Here is a 17,384-nt window from a genome sequence, read left to right as displayed (position 1 = left end):
TTCCTCTCTCCTCCTCTCCCTCTCCATCTGTACACATTCATATCCCATTAATGTATGTTACTAACTTGGCTTCTTCTCTCTCCCATGGTGTTGTGCTTTCTCGTCTCTGCAGTTACTTCCACCTCCAGAGCTGCAGAGTCTGGATCTGTGGCTGCAGGCAAACTACTGTTCCACATGCAAAGCACTGGTGGTTGATCTTCAACATAAATGATAAAAAGACTTGGAGGACGCCTGTTTCAACTATATAAGTCAGACTGCTGAAGCCTCATGTTTGCTTCTTTTGAACTTTGGACGTCCCTTTTACACAGGACATGGACTGTGGATTTTATGCTCCATCATTTAGGAGGATCCAAAGCAACAACCACAAATGATTTCAATTTACATAAAAGCATGTGAATGTTTTTGAACATTTGAAGTTTAAAAGACAAACTTGAAAAAATAGGCACCTTTCCTTTAACACAAACCATAATGCTTTGAACCAAAAAATAGAAACCTAAGTTGACAATACGAAAATCTCACAGATACAATCAGCATAAATAAACTGAACATGTACTGAAACCTTTGGGCTGAAGTTCTTGTGTGATTAGACATCATGCCAATTTAACAAACATCCCACTGAACTGAAACACTGACATCAACTAAAAAAGGTTTGACTTACTGAAAACCTTGGAGGTGATCTGGACTTTCCTGTAGTTTCCTCTTGTCCTTGTAACAGCAGTAGCTCCTCCCTTCCTTGTCAATAATTGTGCAGAAATATCTGAGTGCTTCTTTCTTCCTAAATCATGAGCAAGTCCTGTCCAGTCCAACTGTCTCTGCTCCTGTTTGACTTCTGAACTTGTCTCTGGCTGTGTGTCCACTTACTGCAGCCTGTGACATCAGGCTGTAGAATGCTGATACATCAAAGGCATCAAAGGACAAACACTCTCTCTCTCTCTCTCTCTCTCACACACACACACACACACACACATGTCTTATTATAGTTGTGAGGACACATGTTGCCATAATGCATTCTCTTGCCCCTTAACCTAACCTAACCTTAACCATCATAACTGAAAGCCTAACACTAACCAAAACATAACCCATACTAATGATATTCAATCTTCTCAAAAATACCAAATGAATTACAACAATAATCACTCAGGACCATTCAGCTGGGTTGGCGAATTCAGCACCAAGGACAGCAGCAGCTGAACTGTACACAACTACATGTACTAACACACAGCAAATTCACAAAGTACTAAAATCTGGAGTCAGGCAAAAAAGTGTGAAAGAGTTACATTTCTGGAGTTTATTTTATAACTCTGACTACAGTTTGTGTTAAGGTGTACACCCAGGCCGAGTTGAATTTTGGACTTTATTCCCTGGTGTTCAGGATCTGGTTTTAACTCTGTCCCTGGAGTTCACGACGCATTTTATCGCGGCATGAGCAGCACAAGGAACGTCGTCACAAGGCTGGTAAGAGCATGATTTTTATCAGAAAGTACTTTAAATGCGTGATATTTTGTCATTGTTCTCACTTTATCTACTTACATAGTACCGCTAATGACTGCGAACTTGATGTTGAACGTAACCCCATTGCTTTTACTCCATTATTTAGAGCAAGTAGCTCCCGCAGCATTAGTTAGCTAACTGTCCTTAGCTGCCATTGTGGAGCTGTTAGCTTTCACTCAAACGTTAATGTCGGCCATACTGTCTGTGGCGTGTGATGTGTCTGTATGACGGTAATGACAAACTGTTTGATAAGCTTCACAAATTAATGACGACGCGCATCTTGAAGGTAATTAATACTGTTTTGAAAATAACCATCCAACAATGCAACCGCATGTCGGTGTTTTAAGAGAATAATTTCAGGCTCAACGGCGCAGACGCAGCTGAAAAGTCAGTTTTGGCTAGCATGCTAACAGTTGAGCTTATAAACTGTAGCCTTGCTGTTTTGAACAGCGGTGAGAAACGTGTATTTTAACAGTGTGTAGTTGGGATAAACTTTAACTTGAACATGTTATTCTCAGACATAGGACATTTTCTTCCTTTATGTCAAACCAACATGTTGATCAAAGTACAACATGGAGGGAAGAAGAAGGACATTAAACTCGAAGAGGCTTGCTTCTCAGATTTTCTCAGTGCAGGTCAGTCAGATGTTTAGTATTAAATGAATAAAGATGTAAACATGTTGTAACGTGGAGTTGTTATGGTATAGTCCAGCAGAAGTTTCTTATCCCAGAGACTACAACACTGAAAGTCACAGATCAACAGGGAGCAGAGGTGGATGAGGATGTTTCAAAGATCTGTGTTTCTTCATCTACAGTGATGATGGTAGGACATTTAAACATTCATATTTTGCTGCACTTATATTTTGAGAGATTTGTATCTTGACACAGACAAAAATATGTGATTGTGAGAAGTGGATGATAAGAATTCCAAAGTACAGTATTTAATCAGTTCATATTAAGCTGTATGTGTTGTCTGCATTTCAGACCTCCCATCTACTGAAGCATCTATGAACCTGGCTGATCGTTCAGACCTGACAGAATATGTGACCCTCACTACTTGTGGTAAGCAGAGTTATAGGTAATGGTAATGTTTTGTCTTGAGACAGGTAATATCCAGCCAGGTCTGTGATATAGTTTTAATGTGCTGGACTTTAGATTTTATTTGCCTTATACTTGTGTGTGTGTGATCTTCAGATCTAAGTGTCCTGCAGCAAGGGTGTGAAGGCTCCTCCTCTCCAAGTCTGACAGATACACTGTCAGTCTCAAGCACTTTAAGCAGAGACACAAGTGATTCTGGATGCCAGCCTTTGATGGACAGTGTGCTTGCAGCTTGTATACAACTAGATTTTAATCATTATTTATTAGACATAATTCCTAAAAAATGCAAGTAATATGTACAGGTATTAGATAAATGTATTTGCTTACAACATAGATCTAAGTGTAGTTGTAAATATGTTTATAATGTTTTCTTTTTTAGAATGTGGAGCAAATTCTTACTTCAAAACCAGCAGAGATGACTGTGATTAAAGAGTATGAAGAGACTGGAAGTTTGAAAGATTCCACCACACAGTTACTATTTCAGGAACACTGAAACATGATATTCAAAGCAACAAAGGCTTTCTTGAGTGGCGCATGAAGACAAATCCAAAAGCACAGAGTAGAGTGGAGCTCTGGATCCTCCCACATCATCCAGAACCTACGATGATCAGCCAATCGGAGATGAATGCATGGAAGCCATATCTCTCCTTCACCACACAGCTGATCCTGACTTAGTGTTCCAGAGGATGAGAGAAACCTTCTACTACCGTCAGCAGATTCTTCATGATCCACAGCGGTCAGCTGATGTATTACACTTTATATATTTATTATTATTATTATTTTTTTTTTTTTTAAGTGAAAATTGAGGTCAGCAGGTTTATTTTAAACGATTGAAAATGTTGTTTTTCTCTTTTTATTTAGATTTTGCAAGACTTCTCACTGATGTTTGGAGCAGAGGTTGCTTCAAGGTTCCTTGAAAAATGGAACAGCAGTTTTAAAGATAAAGTTATCACGGAGGCAGGAACCTGAAAGAGACGTCTCTCTTAAAACAACAACTGAAAGCTGCTCTGAATGAAGGATCTGACACTGCTGATGAAGCAGGTACAGTTATCATCAGAATAGTAATGCAGTTATGTGAGTCGTCCAACAGTCGTCAGTTTATTGTGTTTTTATTGATTTATTTTACAAAAGCATCTCTGAGTCTAAATAGGCCACTTAAGTCTGCAGTTAAGATTCAGTGTGAGGGCTGAACATTGCTTTGCTCTCCAGCACAGATTTATAATGACTGGGCCATTAATAGTTGTTATATGTGTATATGTTTAAGATCATAGTAAAACCATTAGAACAATGCACAGAGCAATATCATAAACACACTACTTAATATATATAATGAGTGTAAAAGTACTTTTCACTCTGTCCCCAGAGTGGGACAGCAACATGGCTTTCTCTTCTGGTGCTGCTTCATCTTCTCACTCCACAACCAGCTGGAAGAAAGCGTCCCACAAAGATCAGCGTCGGAGAGGCAACGGATCATCTGGGAAAATTTCAGAAGGTTTGTCAAAACTTCCGAATACTGTAGATGTTGCTGAGTTTTATAAACACATTGTTGTAAACATATTTCTCTTGTTTCAGTCATTCCAAAGCCTTGAGGATCATCTCCTGACCACTGAAGGAACCCATCAGCCATATCTTCTTGCCACAGGAACTTCAAAGACCCAGGTTTTCACCTTTTATATTGTCTTGGACAAAAAGCTTCTGTCATGTCAGTCATGTACATCCTTTGGTGCTTTTGATGAGCTGTTCAAGTCACATTTTGTTTTCGGTGTGAAGTATGATGACGCTCTCTCCAGCCTGTACACATTTTTGCAGACAGAGTAAAAGAGCTCAGAGCAAAGCTGTTAAACAAACCATAAGTAGCTTATTTAGCCAAAATGTTGAGATGTTTCCTCTGTAATTCATCCTTTGGTTCAGTGTTGCTTTTGTTCAGGAACCTCAAATGAATTCATGCCATGTATCCAGGTAAAAGTCTCTCTAGTTATTGTGGATTCAGGAGACATCTCATTAAGATACACAGCTCCATTGATAACACAAGTGTGTCTAACCAGATCCCTTTCAACAACGACACAGAGACAGTAAACAATTCTCAGTCTGTAACTGATGAAATACTTCATCTCATTTCCAAAATACTGAAGCAGCTCCTTCAGGTTCTACTCACAACAAAGACGTGTGTGCTTCAGTTATAGCCAAGCTTTTGGGGAGTGGTGAACCAAATACTGTAGTTCTTTCTACAACTGAAAATTTAGAGGAATTTATCAAGCAGCTATCACTGGGAATGCCTGTCCTTAAAAACAGTTGAGTCTGGTCCAGTTAAAATGTGTTCAGTTGAAACACTGGATTTTTCTGAAGATATAACAGCATCTCTTCACCTTGATTGTGAAGCCATCGTCTGTGTCACACAGTGGGTGAAATGCTGTGGAGCTGAGTATCGTGTTGGACTCTTTGTGTGCACTGGTACTGATGAAAACATGAACCATTGTTCAGCAAAATAACATCAATCATTTTGCACAAAGTGTTTTTTGTTTTGATTGAGCATGAAACTTGTTTCCATGATCACTTCCATGCTTTCCAAGTGAGTGACACTACACAGAGTGAACTGATTCTAGAAAGGGAGAGATTAAGATATTTCAAATGGTTTGATGCTCAGATGTCATATGGTTGTGATGCACTATGTTATGTTGTATCAGAGAGTTGTATAATTTGATTTCTAATCTGAATTGAATGAGTTCTCTTACTGTTTTATACTTGAACTGTAAAGTGAGTAGTAGTCTACCTCAAATCAAATAAAATCAAAGAACTTTATTTGTCCCCTGGGGGGCAATTCAAGGCACGTGAACAGTTTACAGAGTCCACACAATAATAGCATGGGGGTGGGGGGGGGTGGGGGGGGGGGGGTGGTAGGGAGTTGAGAAGCAGAACAGCTAGAGCGAATGAAGGTTGTTCTTCTCCTCTGAGTCCTGCATGTGCTGTCCTCAGTGTCTGCTGCTCACACACTGTGTTCAAAGATCTAAGTGAAAGGAGTTGTCGCACCAGTCCACAAACTGCTGGAGTGCTGGGCCCAGGTGGTGAGAGCAGCCAGAGAGCAGGGACAGGAGAACTGTGTCATCAGCGTACTTAACCAGATCACACACTGGGTGGGTGGACCTGCTGTCATCGGTGTATAAAATGAGCCCTGAGGGGAACCGGTGGAGGTGAAGATGAAGTCTCAGAGGATGTTATTGACCAGCACTCTCTGTGATCTGTTGGTCAGGAAGTTTATGAATGGTGGAAACGGTGGTGTAGTTTCTCTGCAAGGATGTGTGGCTGCAGGGTGTTGAATGCAGAGGAGAAATCTGGAACAGCAGCTGTAACACACCTCCCAGCTGCTCTGCACAGTGCTGTAAGACATGTCCACTGATATTGTCAGGACCAGGTTGTGGTTGTTTTGGTCCTCTTCAGAGCTCTTACCACCTCCACTGTGCTGAAGGATAATTCCACTTCAGCATTAGTGAGGGAGGAGATAAAGATTTCTGTTTTGGAGGTGTTGTCTGTTTCAAATCTGGAAAAGAAGGAGTTGAGGTCGTTGGGGAGGGACGCTGGGCTGCTGCCTTCCACCTGGATGGTCCTGTGAGTGGTGTGTGTATTATTTACAGCGGCCATGTTCTTAATCCCCTGCCAAGCTGAGCGTAGATTTCCTTCAGTGAATCTTTGCTCCACCTTAGTATTATACTCTGTCTTGGCTTTTCTGATGGCAGCTTTCACCTCTCTGTTCACCTCCTTTTTTTCAGATTCAGTGCCAGTGAAGAAGATTCTTTTTGTTGAGGATTTCCTTGAGTTCTTTGGTTATCCAGGGTTTGTTGTTGGAGAAGATGGTGACCTGTTTGGAGGGAATGATGTTGTCCACACAGAAAGAAATGTATGATGACACGGCATCTACTTGCTCGCTGATGTCACTGGTGGATGCCAGGATGTTGTCCCAGGCTGTGGTTTCAAAGCATCCCTGCAGAGTGGCAATGCTGTCATTAGTCCATTGCTTGATGTTTTTGACAGTCCTCTCTATTCTCCTTATGACCGGGATGTAGGCTGGTGCCAACAGGATGGTGTGGTGGTCTGCGGAGCCCAGAGGAGGAAGAGCAATAGACTTATATGCATTGGGGATAGATCCATAACATTTATCCAGTGTTTACTTTAGTCGGGTCGTGCAGAAATCTGCAGTACTGCTGAAATCCTTTCAGGGGTTTGTCAACTGTGCAGTGATTGAAGTCACCCAGTATGAATTTAGGAGAGTCTGGTGACATGAGTTCTAGTCTGTTTACAGTGTCCTTTATGTGTTCAGCAGCTGCAGTTGCATTTGCTCTGGGATGAATGTAAACCAGGATGAAGAAGAGCTGGGGGAACTCCTTTGGAAGATAGAAGCGGCGAAGAGAGATGGACAGAAGCTCAATGTCTGCATTGCACAGCTCCTCTCTGATGATTACCGTGGAGCACCAGCCTGTGTTTACATAGAAACACACACCTCCGCCATGTAGCTTCCCAGTGCGTTCTGTGTCCCGGTCGAGTCGGATCCGGGGGCAAAGCCGTCGATGTGCATCGTGTCATCACTGTCATTATTGCCAAGCCAAGTTTCTGTGAATGCGAGCACTGATGCAGTTCTATATTCGTGCATGTAGTTAACTATGGCCTGCAGCTCGTCCACCTTGTTGCTCAAAGAGCGCACATTCTCCAGGATTCTGCAGTGAACACACAGACTGTTAATGTATCTCATTTTCTTCTTTTACTTGAAAAGTCATTTTGGGAGGTGTAGGGGTGTAATGGGGACACACAATGCTCCAATGCCCCCACTTGGTGACAGGCTCTCTCAAAGTGAGATCGTTCAGATAAACTGTGGCAGCATTTTAGTTTGAACTGAATCAGCTCAGTTGTCCCAAGATTCAGAGAAAGACAAAACACTGATGTTCACAATGATGCTTTTAATGTGAAAGGACAAGATCATGATTAGAATCTTAAAAAGTAAAAGTCAGCAACATTTTTCTCCTGTAATAATCGTAGCTTCCATCTTTAAAGGACTGGAAGAGGAAAAAGTTTACAAGGAATCATTTAGAATAGTTAAAAAATAAACTGCTTTAATACATGAATCTGAAAAGGTGAGTGTGAGTGAAAGAGACAGACATGTACAGACTGAACTATCTGTTCAACAGTGAGAGAGTTTCTCTAACAGGAGGAGACTCTCTCTGCTACTCTCTACACAGAGACACTGAGGAACCAGACCACCAGACTCCAAACCCAGGATACAGAGGTTCAGTGAATGTGGTGTTGAAGGTGTAGAGGTGGATCAGTGAGTCAGAGGAGACTCTGTAGAAGGACAGAGAGCCAGCAGGACAGTCCACATACACTGCTACTCTGTCAGAGACAGAGGAAGATGATGAAGAGGAGGAGGAGACAGGTGTCTCTCTGTTATTGTGCCTAACAGAGCAACAACCATCACAGATCAGACTCCAGGACTGATCGTTCCATCCAAACAAACAGTTTTCTCTGTTTCCTTTCCTTCTGATTCCTCTGTAACCCACTGATATATCAACCCATTCTCTCCACTCGACCTCCCAGTAACAGCGACCAGTCAGACCATTACTACACAGCAGCTGAGAACACTGGTCAAATCTGTCTGCATGATCAGGATATGACTGATCCTCCTTCACATGTGTCACTTTCCTGTTGTTGTCAGACAGTTTGATCTTTCTGTTTACTGTGTTTGTGTCGATGGTGAGTTCACAGAAATCTGATGGAGAGAAGAAGACACAACACAGCTGCAGTTATTGATCTATCACCTGATCATTGATTGACACTTTGAAGATGGTTGAATGTGAGCTGCTTTGTTTTCAGGAATCAAATTAAAACCACACTTACACTTCCTCAGACCTGGTCTCAACCATCGGACTCCACCAGGCTCCACCCTGAAAGGAGGAGGGGGGTCAGACCAGCACGTTCTCTTTCAGCATGCAAACATGGACATTACATGGCTCTCATATACAGATGCTTTGATTATTCTGTTCATTCAGCAAAGAGACAAAGGACCTGGAGTCCTTATCTTGGAATTATACGGAGCAGGGAGGTGACATGGAGGAAAGATTTCATCATTTGTCTTCTCCATTTGATATCACTTTTGGTGTCAGACACAACAAAAGATCTCAGAATGACAAGATCAGGATCTCAGAGAGGTTCAGCTGATTATTGATCATGGATATTTTAGAAGACAGAGACATGATCAGAGACCTGATTTCATTTCCTCCTTGGTTTGAGACACTGGCAGATGAATGTCTCTGAGCAGTGTAGATGCTCTTATTATTGTTGGGATGTTATTATTAGTGTGTCAGCACTGAACAGGTATCTAAAGTCTTTGGGGTTGTTGTGGTGAAAGCACTCTGAGTGCTCAAAGTGACTCTGTTGGTTCAGGAGCAGTTCAACTAGCTGCAGCTCAAATGTTTCCACGCTGGCTTTGTGCTGATGCAGCATGAAATCCAGTCTGAGAAAGTCCTGCTCAGGTCACAGAAAACAGCTGTCACATATTTTCTCTTAAATATGACACAGTGAGTCATGATGAGATACTGAAGTCAGAATTAGAGAAAACCCCTCTTTGTGTTGTTGTTGAATTCAAAGCACTTGTGTAGAGATCTGTCATCAGCTGTGACACACTAAATGTTTCCAGCTCTTCCTCCTCTATCACACACTGTCTGTGGCTGCAGCAGGCCTCTCCATACCTGAGGGTGTCCAGTCTCCAGTGTGGATCCTTCAGTCCAGCAGACAGCAGCTTCTCTCCTGAGTCTCCTGGATGATTGTATCTCAGGTCCAGCTCTCTCAGATGGGAGGGGTTGGAGCTCAGAGCTGAGGCCAGAGAAGCACAGCCTTCCTCTGTGATCAGACATCCTGACAGCCTGCAGACACACACAACATCACACAGGAACCCTCTGTCAACACCTGCTGCTCTGTTTTCTTGTTCTTTTCTGTTCATATTTTTGTTTTTAGTTTCGGTCCAGGTTCAATGTATTTAAGGCAAATTCCTTAAACATCATCTGTAGGATAAAAAAAAAAACAACTGAAGCAAAAACAAGAGAAAATGATGAATAATTGTCTGAGTCTAGAAAATTCTTTTGAACTGTTGAAAATTTACTTTGAACAATCCTACACAAGTTGGCTGTTTATCCACTGATGTAAATCAGATATGAGGGTTGATGATCCTGACCTGAGAGTCTCCAGGGTACAGTGTGGACTCTTCAGTCCAGCAGACAGAAGCTTCACTCCTGAATCCTGCAGGTCATTGTTACTCAGGTCCAGGTGTCTCAGACTAGAGGACTGGGAGCTGAGAACTGAGGACAGAGCTTCACAGCTTCTCTCTGAGAGGTTACAGCTGCTCAGTCTGAAGAGAAAACAATGAAGAAAAAGTCAAATAATATTTGTGTTGAAAGGACAATCTGATGAGTTTTTTCACTTCATGTGTATTTGTCCAGTTACTTCTGAACCACTAAAAGGGCTGAATCTCCCACACAGTTCTTTCTATACAGATGCCAACCTGCTCAAATTAAAGCGAGAGACTCAGTTCTTTAATATAGGATCCATCTTGTATGGTAGCTGGCTGTCATCAGTGTGTGTGAATGGGTGAATGAAAGGCAGCATGTAAAGAGCCATGGCTGCAGGAGGAAAAATATGTCAGTCTAAATGAGTCAACCCCTGCTAGTCATATTAATTATCACATTCCTCGAGGCACAGGCCGAGGACGAGGAGTGGCAGCAATCTACCACTCAAGTTTATTAATTAATCCCAGACCTAAGCCGAGTTATAGCACATTTGAAAGCCTTATCCTCAGCCTCTCACATCCAAACTGGAAGACAGAAAAACCAGTCCTATTCTTAATTCTATCCTGAATTCACTGAATTTTTATCTGATTTAGTGCTTCGTACAGATAAAGCAATTATAGTGGGCGACTTTAATATTCATGTCGATACCAACAATGACAGCCTTAAGACTGCATTCTATTCAGTATTAGACTCGATTGGCTTCTTGCAAAATGTTAACAAACCAACTCACTGTTTTAATCACACCCTTGATCTTGTACTGACCTATGGCATAGAAGCTGAATATTTGACTGTATTCCCTCAGAACCCTCTTATATCCCATCATTCTTTAGTAACATTTGAATTTACAATAATGAACTGCACAGCATCGGGGAAAAAAATTAACTACTGTAGATATTTGTCTAATAATACTGTTACCAAATATAAGGAAGTTATTCCATCTTTATTAGCTGCATGTTCTCTGTCTGTGGTCCTGGCTCCACCCACCTGCTGCTGTTTATTGTCTACAATGATCCATTTCTAACACATGTTTAATGTTCCACTCTGCTACAGATACATTTTGGATTAATATTCTATGCCAACTCTAATGTAAATAATTACCAATTATGACAGCTTTTTTCAATGTCCCATTTGTCCATCATGTTTTCATTGTTTTCATTGTCATTGTTTTTACTGATGATCATCTAAACCATTTTATAACAAAGCATAACTGAGTTTGTGTATCTCAGCCAGAGTTCATATATGTGAAGCTGAATAACAGCAAAATACAAAGAAGAGCTCAAAGATTGTATAAACTATGAAAATCATTAGATATGGGCCTCTTTAAAGTCAGCATAGTTGGACTCAAGACATATCTGCAGTCATTTCAAACAAACTGTAACATGGACTCACCTGAGAGTCTCCAGGATACAGTGTGGGCTCTCCAGTCCAGCAGACAGAAGCTTCATTCCTGAATCCTGCAGGTCATTGTTACTCAGGTCCAGGTGTCTCAGACTAGAGGACTGGGAGCTGAGAACTGAGGACAGAACTTCACAGCTTCTCTCTGAGAGGTTACAGCTGCTCAGTCTGAAGAGGAAACAATGAAGAAAAAGTCAAATAACATTTGTGTTGAAAGGACAATCAAAGGAACAAATCTCTCAGTTTGCTCTGCAGCTCACAGCAAACTAACAGACCTGCATTTGAAAACTGGGCCAAACATCAAACAGATTTGTTGAGTGAAGCAGAAATATCAGCTCTTTATCCACCTGCTAACCAATGAGGAGTTTCTTTATTCTGCTCGAGAAATGACAGTAAATTTTTCAATTCAATTTTATTTATATAGCTCCGTCCACAATCAAAATTGTCTCAAAGCGTTTTTTTCAGAGACCCAGAGCCTGACCCCAGAGCAAGCACTAAGGCGACAGTGGCAAGAAAAAACTTCATGTTCAATGAATATGAAGTTCAGAAATGGATAATTGTAGACAATAAACAGCAGAAGGTTGGTGGAGCTAAGACCACAGACAAAGAACATGCAGCTCCGGAGCCAGAGATACTAAGACTTTAACTGCAACTAATTATAAGCTTTGTCAAAAAAAAAAAAAAAAAAAAAAGATTTTAAGCCTAATTTTAAAATTACAGAGGGTGTCTGCTTCCCGAACACTCTCTGTCCCGTAGTCCTGTGCTTGTTTCTCTCTGGTCTCTCTGTCTCTGTACCTTTCTGCAGGTATCTCTGCCCCACGGAGCTGCATGTTCTCTGTCTGTGGTCCTGGCTCCACCCACCTGCTGCTGTTTATTGTCTACAATGATCCATTTCTAACACATTACTATGTTTAATGTTCCATTCTGCTACAAATACATGTTGGATTAATATTCAATGCAGACTATAATGTAAATAATTACCAATCATGACAGCTTTTTGCTTCTGTGCTCCGTTTCCTATCATAACTGTAATCTGCTGAGCACACAGTATCCACTAACTGTAATCTAAATGCTGGTGTCACAGGGTGAGTGTGTGCGTGTCTCTAAGTGTGTATGTATGTTTGAGAGGGTGTGTGCGCATCGACCGAAAGTAATTGGATAACAGGATAAGAGACAGGTGTGTGTGTGGCGCGAAAGGCGAGTTTGTTCTCCTTTTGTAGAGACGCGGACAGCGGGAAAGGGGAGCAGCGGGCGGAAGAAGCAGCTGAGTTGATCGGGAGGAGAAGCGGCTGAGGACACTGTGTACGAGTGCTGGGCAGACTGTCGCCACGCCATCCTCTCGCGCTGTCCGGTGAACAGCGCGAGAGGAGCGCCCCGGTCGAGTTGTGTGCGCCGCTGCCGAGTGGGCATCCAGGCCCCCACCACGCCACAGACGCACGGTGCGAAAGGGGGAAGCCTCGGGTGAAAGTAGGGGTGGGGACGCGTTCCACCCCTCCTGCGGTTAACTACCATCCAACGGCCACGCAGAGGCCTGCTGCCTCTGCTGCTGGGACTCTCTACATTCCATCTGGTCAGGTGGACAACCTGCGGGACTTTTTAATTCAAGTGGCCGGAGTACTCTTTGTTTTACCTATTGTTCTTAACTTACTTACCCCTGAGTGTTGTTGCTTTGATGTGCCTGCTCCCCACAGAGAAAAAGTGTCACGGTCCCTCCACTCGGTGACACTGGAATTCTAACATTGCCAACCCTGTTTGTATCATGTTTATATGCTGCATGTCCTTCTCCTCCTCTCCTCCATTCCTAGCTGAGACTCAGACTCTGGGTCTCTGTAAAACGCTTCAAGACAGTTTTGAATGTGGAAGGAGCTATATAAATAAAATTGAATTGAACTGAATTGAATTAAATCCTGACTGAAAAACTTGAAACAAACAGTTCCTATGAAGATGGTCACACAACTGAATTGCCTTCTCAAGAATTTTAGAAGTAAAGGGGAGATTGGATAAAGGTCTACAGTTTGCTAAAACACCAGGGTTAAGAGAAGGCATATGACACAATCATTAATAAACAGACATGTACAGTTAAGGCAGTAAGTTATAAGTAATTTGGACAGACAAAAAGTCTTTTGTTCTTCAGGCTCTCAACACATTCACTTTAAAATATAATAATGGATACTACAGTCAATGACTGCAAAATATTTTACACTAAATATTAAATCTGATGAGTTTGTTTCACTTCATGTGTATTTGTCCAGTTACTTTTGAAACACTAAAAGGGCTGAATCTCCCACACAGTTCTTTCTATACTGATGTCAACCTGCTCAAATTAAAGCTGACACTTGGCTCTTTAATGTAGGATCCATTATTTTAATTCAGATTCAATGTGCTGAAGCTCAGAGCTCAGAGATGATGATAAGGAATTAAAGAAGAGAGGAATTTTTTCCCTCCTGCTGAATAAAATAGCAGAGTCTTTATATAATGATGAATAAATCCAACTATCTATACACTTACAGAGCTTTGTTAGAGGCTTTGACAACTGGCAGCAGCTTCAGAAGAGCCTCCTCTGAAGCAGAGTATTTCTTCAGGTCAAACACGTCCAGATCTTTTTCTGATGACAGTAAGATGAAGACCAGAGCTGACCATTGAGCAGGAGACAGTTTATCTGTGGAGAGACGTCCTGAACTCAGGGACTGTTGGATCTGCTCCACTAGAGAATGATCATTCAGTTCATTCAGACAGTGGAACAGGTTGATGCTTTGCTCTGCAGAGGGAGTCTCTTCAATCTTCTTCTTGATGTACTGGACTGTTTGCTGATTGGTCTGTGAGCCACTTCCTGTCTGTGTCAGCAGACCTCGTAGGAGAGTCTGATTGGTCTGCAGTGAAAGACCCAGGAGGAAGCGGAGGGACAAGTCCAGGTGTCCATTTGGACTCTGTAAGGCCTTGTCCACAGCCCTCTGGTAGAGCTGTGTTAGATCAGGTTTGTATCTGAACAGTTTAGACCAGTTGGAGGTTGATTGTTCTTCTGACAGCAGATTGACTCCAGAGTTGATGAAGGTCAGATGGACATGAAGAGCAGCCAGAAACTCCTGAAGGCTCAGATGGACGAAGCAGAACACCTTGTCCTGGTACAGTCCTCTCTCCTCTTTAAAGACCTGTGTGAACACTCCTGAGTACACTGAGGCTGCTCTGATATCGATGCCACACTCTGTCAGGTCTGATTCATAGAAGATCAGGTTTCCTTTCTGCAGCTGCTCAAAAGCCAGTTTTCCCAGAGACTCAATCATCTTCCGGGTCTCTGGACTCCAGTGTGGATCTGTCTCAGCTCCTCCATCATACTTAACATTCTTCAGTTTGGACTGAACCACCAGGAAGTGGATGTACATCTCAGTCAGGGTCTTGGGCAGCTCTCCTCCCTCTCTGGTTTCCAACACATCCTCCAGAACTGTAGCAGTGATCCAGCAGAAGACTGGGATGTGGCACATGATGTGGAGGCTTCGTGAAGTCTTGATGTGGGAGATGATCCTTCTGGCCTGCTCATCCTCTCTGAACCTCTTCCTGAAGTACTCCTTCTTCTGTGGGTCAGTGAACCCTCTGACCTCTGTCACCATGTCAACACACTCAGGAGGGATCTGATTGGCTGCTGCAGGTCGTGTGGTTATCCAGAGGCGAGCAGAGGGAAGCAGTTTCCCCCTGATGAGGTTTGTCAGCAGCACATCCACTGAGGTGGACTCTGTAACATCAGTCAGGATCTCAGTGTTGTGGAAGTCCAGAGGAAGTCGACACTCATCCAGACCGTCAAAGATGAACAGAACCTGGACCTCTTCAAACCTGCAGAGTCCTGCTTCTTTGGTTTCAGTAAAGAAGTGATGAACAAGTTCCACCAAGCTGAACTTTTTCTCTTTCAGCACATTCAGCTCTCTGAACGTGAATGGAAATGTGAAGTGTATGTCCTGGTTGGTTTTGTCTTCAGCCCAGTCCAGAGTCAACTTCTGTGTTAAGACTGTTTTCCCAATGCCAGCCACTCCCTTTGTCATCACTGTTCTGATTGGTCCATCTCTTCCAGGTGAGGCTTTAAAGATGTCTTCTTGTCTGATGCTTGTTTCTGGTCTGGCTGGTTTCCTGGATGCTGTTTCAATCTGTCTGACCTCATGTTCATCATTGACCTCTCCAGTCCCTCCCTCTGTGATGTAGAGCTCTGTGTAGATCTGATTCAGAAGGGTTGGGTTTCCTGCTTTAGAGATCCCCTCAAACACACACTGGAACTTCTTCTTCAGAGCAGATTTAAGTTTACGTTGGCAAACTGGAGCAACATGTCCTGAATGAACAAACAAGAAGCAACATCAATGACTGATTCATAAAGAAAACATGACATGTTCATCCCCCTAAAGAACACACATGAACATATTTCCCTCCATGTCTTGAGACATTAGTAAATGTCCCATTTGTCCATCATGTTGAATCTTTAGAGAAATCCTCTTACTGCTGTGCAGACAGTCAGCCAGCTCCTCCTGCTTCATTCTCCTCAGGAAGTTCACTGTGATCTTCACAAAAGCCTCTCTGCTGCTCCTCCTCTGCTCTTCATCCTCACCGTCCAACACCTCCTCATCCTCCCTCTGACTCTCTGAGCATTGTGGGTAATCTGGACTCACAACCTTCTGGATCTTCTTCAGCTCCTTCTTCACAAAAGTCACAATGTTCTCCTCCAGCAGCTGGAACAGAAAACTATATGAATGACACAATCAAAGTAAAACCATGGAGCCAAACATCAGATCCATGTTGGACACACTGACAATCCACTGCTCTAAAAAGTGCAGCATGGAGATTATTATCAACACAACAGATGTCAAAGTAGTTGTTGTCCATGCACAGACCATAAATATGGAGTCCAGGTGTGTTTGATGCTGCTGGGCAGACTGAGCACTGGGAACCTCTGAGCTCTCCTGGTCCACTCTGTGGAGGAATCATGAAGAATTAGCTCACATTATGTTTGCAGCATCTGTGAGCATTTTATGCTTTGTACACAAACAACAGCTGCTTTTATGTTCTGTGGTGACTGTCCTGATTAAAGCAAACACTACTGTGCTGTGACATTCTCAATGAGAGGAAACAAGCAATCAATTCTGTACCTCATGACCTAGAGTCATCACAACAAGTCCACCTTTTAAATGATGAGTTTTGAGGACTCACACTGGGTTTGACAGAAGTCTCACCTCTGCTACAGGACACTAACACAAACACTGGAACTGGATAGGTGCTGAGTTACAGGGAGTTTTACTTCTGATCTGAATGACACATATAAGAACATAAGAAGTGCTTTTCTTGAAAAGAGAAACATCAACTTTGCCACTAAAGCCTGTGTTTCAACCTGATCATGTTCATATACTGTGTCATTCATGAAGCCTGGAGACAAAACATAATCACTTCATCTTTCATAGAAGACCAGTTATACAGGACACCTGTCTGATACATTTTAAACTCAGCTGCAGCTCACTTCTTTGCAGCAGAGGGAGGCTGTCCTTTGAAATTAATGAGGTAACCCATTGACATGTTACTCTTCATGGACACACTGCTGGGCTCAGGGAAGTTTGGTCTCTGATGGATCCTGGTTGACACAGAGATTAAGACCATCAGGGACATGGGGACAGGGACGACATTCATACAGTGTTCTCATAGTAAAGAAGAAAATATGTAGTCAGTTGCAGCTCAATTCTTTGCAGCAGAGGGAGGCTGTCCTTTGAAATTAATGGGGTCAAATTTTGACCTGTCACTCTTCATGGACACACAGCTGGGCTCAGGTCCATGTTCAGGTCCAGGTCCAGCAGAGTCTGGTGTGTGCTGCTGCTCTGGCCTTCAACACAACACACACAGAGCTTTGAGTGTGAATAATGATGGTGCAGTGATGTGAGTGCTGAGCTCTGACATGGAGAAGAGTCATGGACAGTTAGAGATCCTCATCTCACCTCTGAGCTTTTGGTCTGGATCTCATGGTCCCCACACAGAGTTTTTTAGGGTGAGGGGCTCCCTCCTCTCTGTCCTCACACTGATTCATGATGCTGAATTCACATCCACATCAGCTCAC

At 42.6% G+C, this 17,384-nt stretch overlaps 1 long non-coding RNA gene across 1 annotated transcript; it reads right to left on the bottom strand.

The window, feature by feature from the left end:
- Window positions 1-16,203: 16,203 nt before the first annotated feature.
- LOC121191138 lies at window positions 16,204-17,119 on the bottom strand. The gene is made up of 3 exons (XR_005895067.1): window positions 17,067-17,119; window positions 16,797-16,907; window positions 16,204-16,255 (listed from the first exon to the last, which is right to left on the bottom strand). It is a non-coding gene; the product is annotated as an uncharacterized LOC121191138 (long non-coding RNA).
- Window positions 17,120-17,384: the final 265 nt, after the last annotated feature.

This window comes from Toxotes jaculatrix, chromosome 12 (genome assembly GCF_017976425.1).
Source record: "Toxotes jaculatrix isolate fToxJac2 chromosome 12, fToxJac2.pri, whole genome shotgun sequence".
NCBI classification, from domain to species: Eukaryota; Metazoa; Chordata; class Actinopteri; family Toxotidae; genus Toxotes; species Toxotes jaculatrix.
This window is presented reverse-complemented; position numbering and strand designations above follow the sequence as displayed.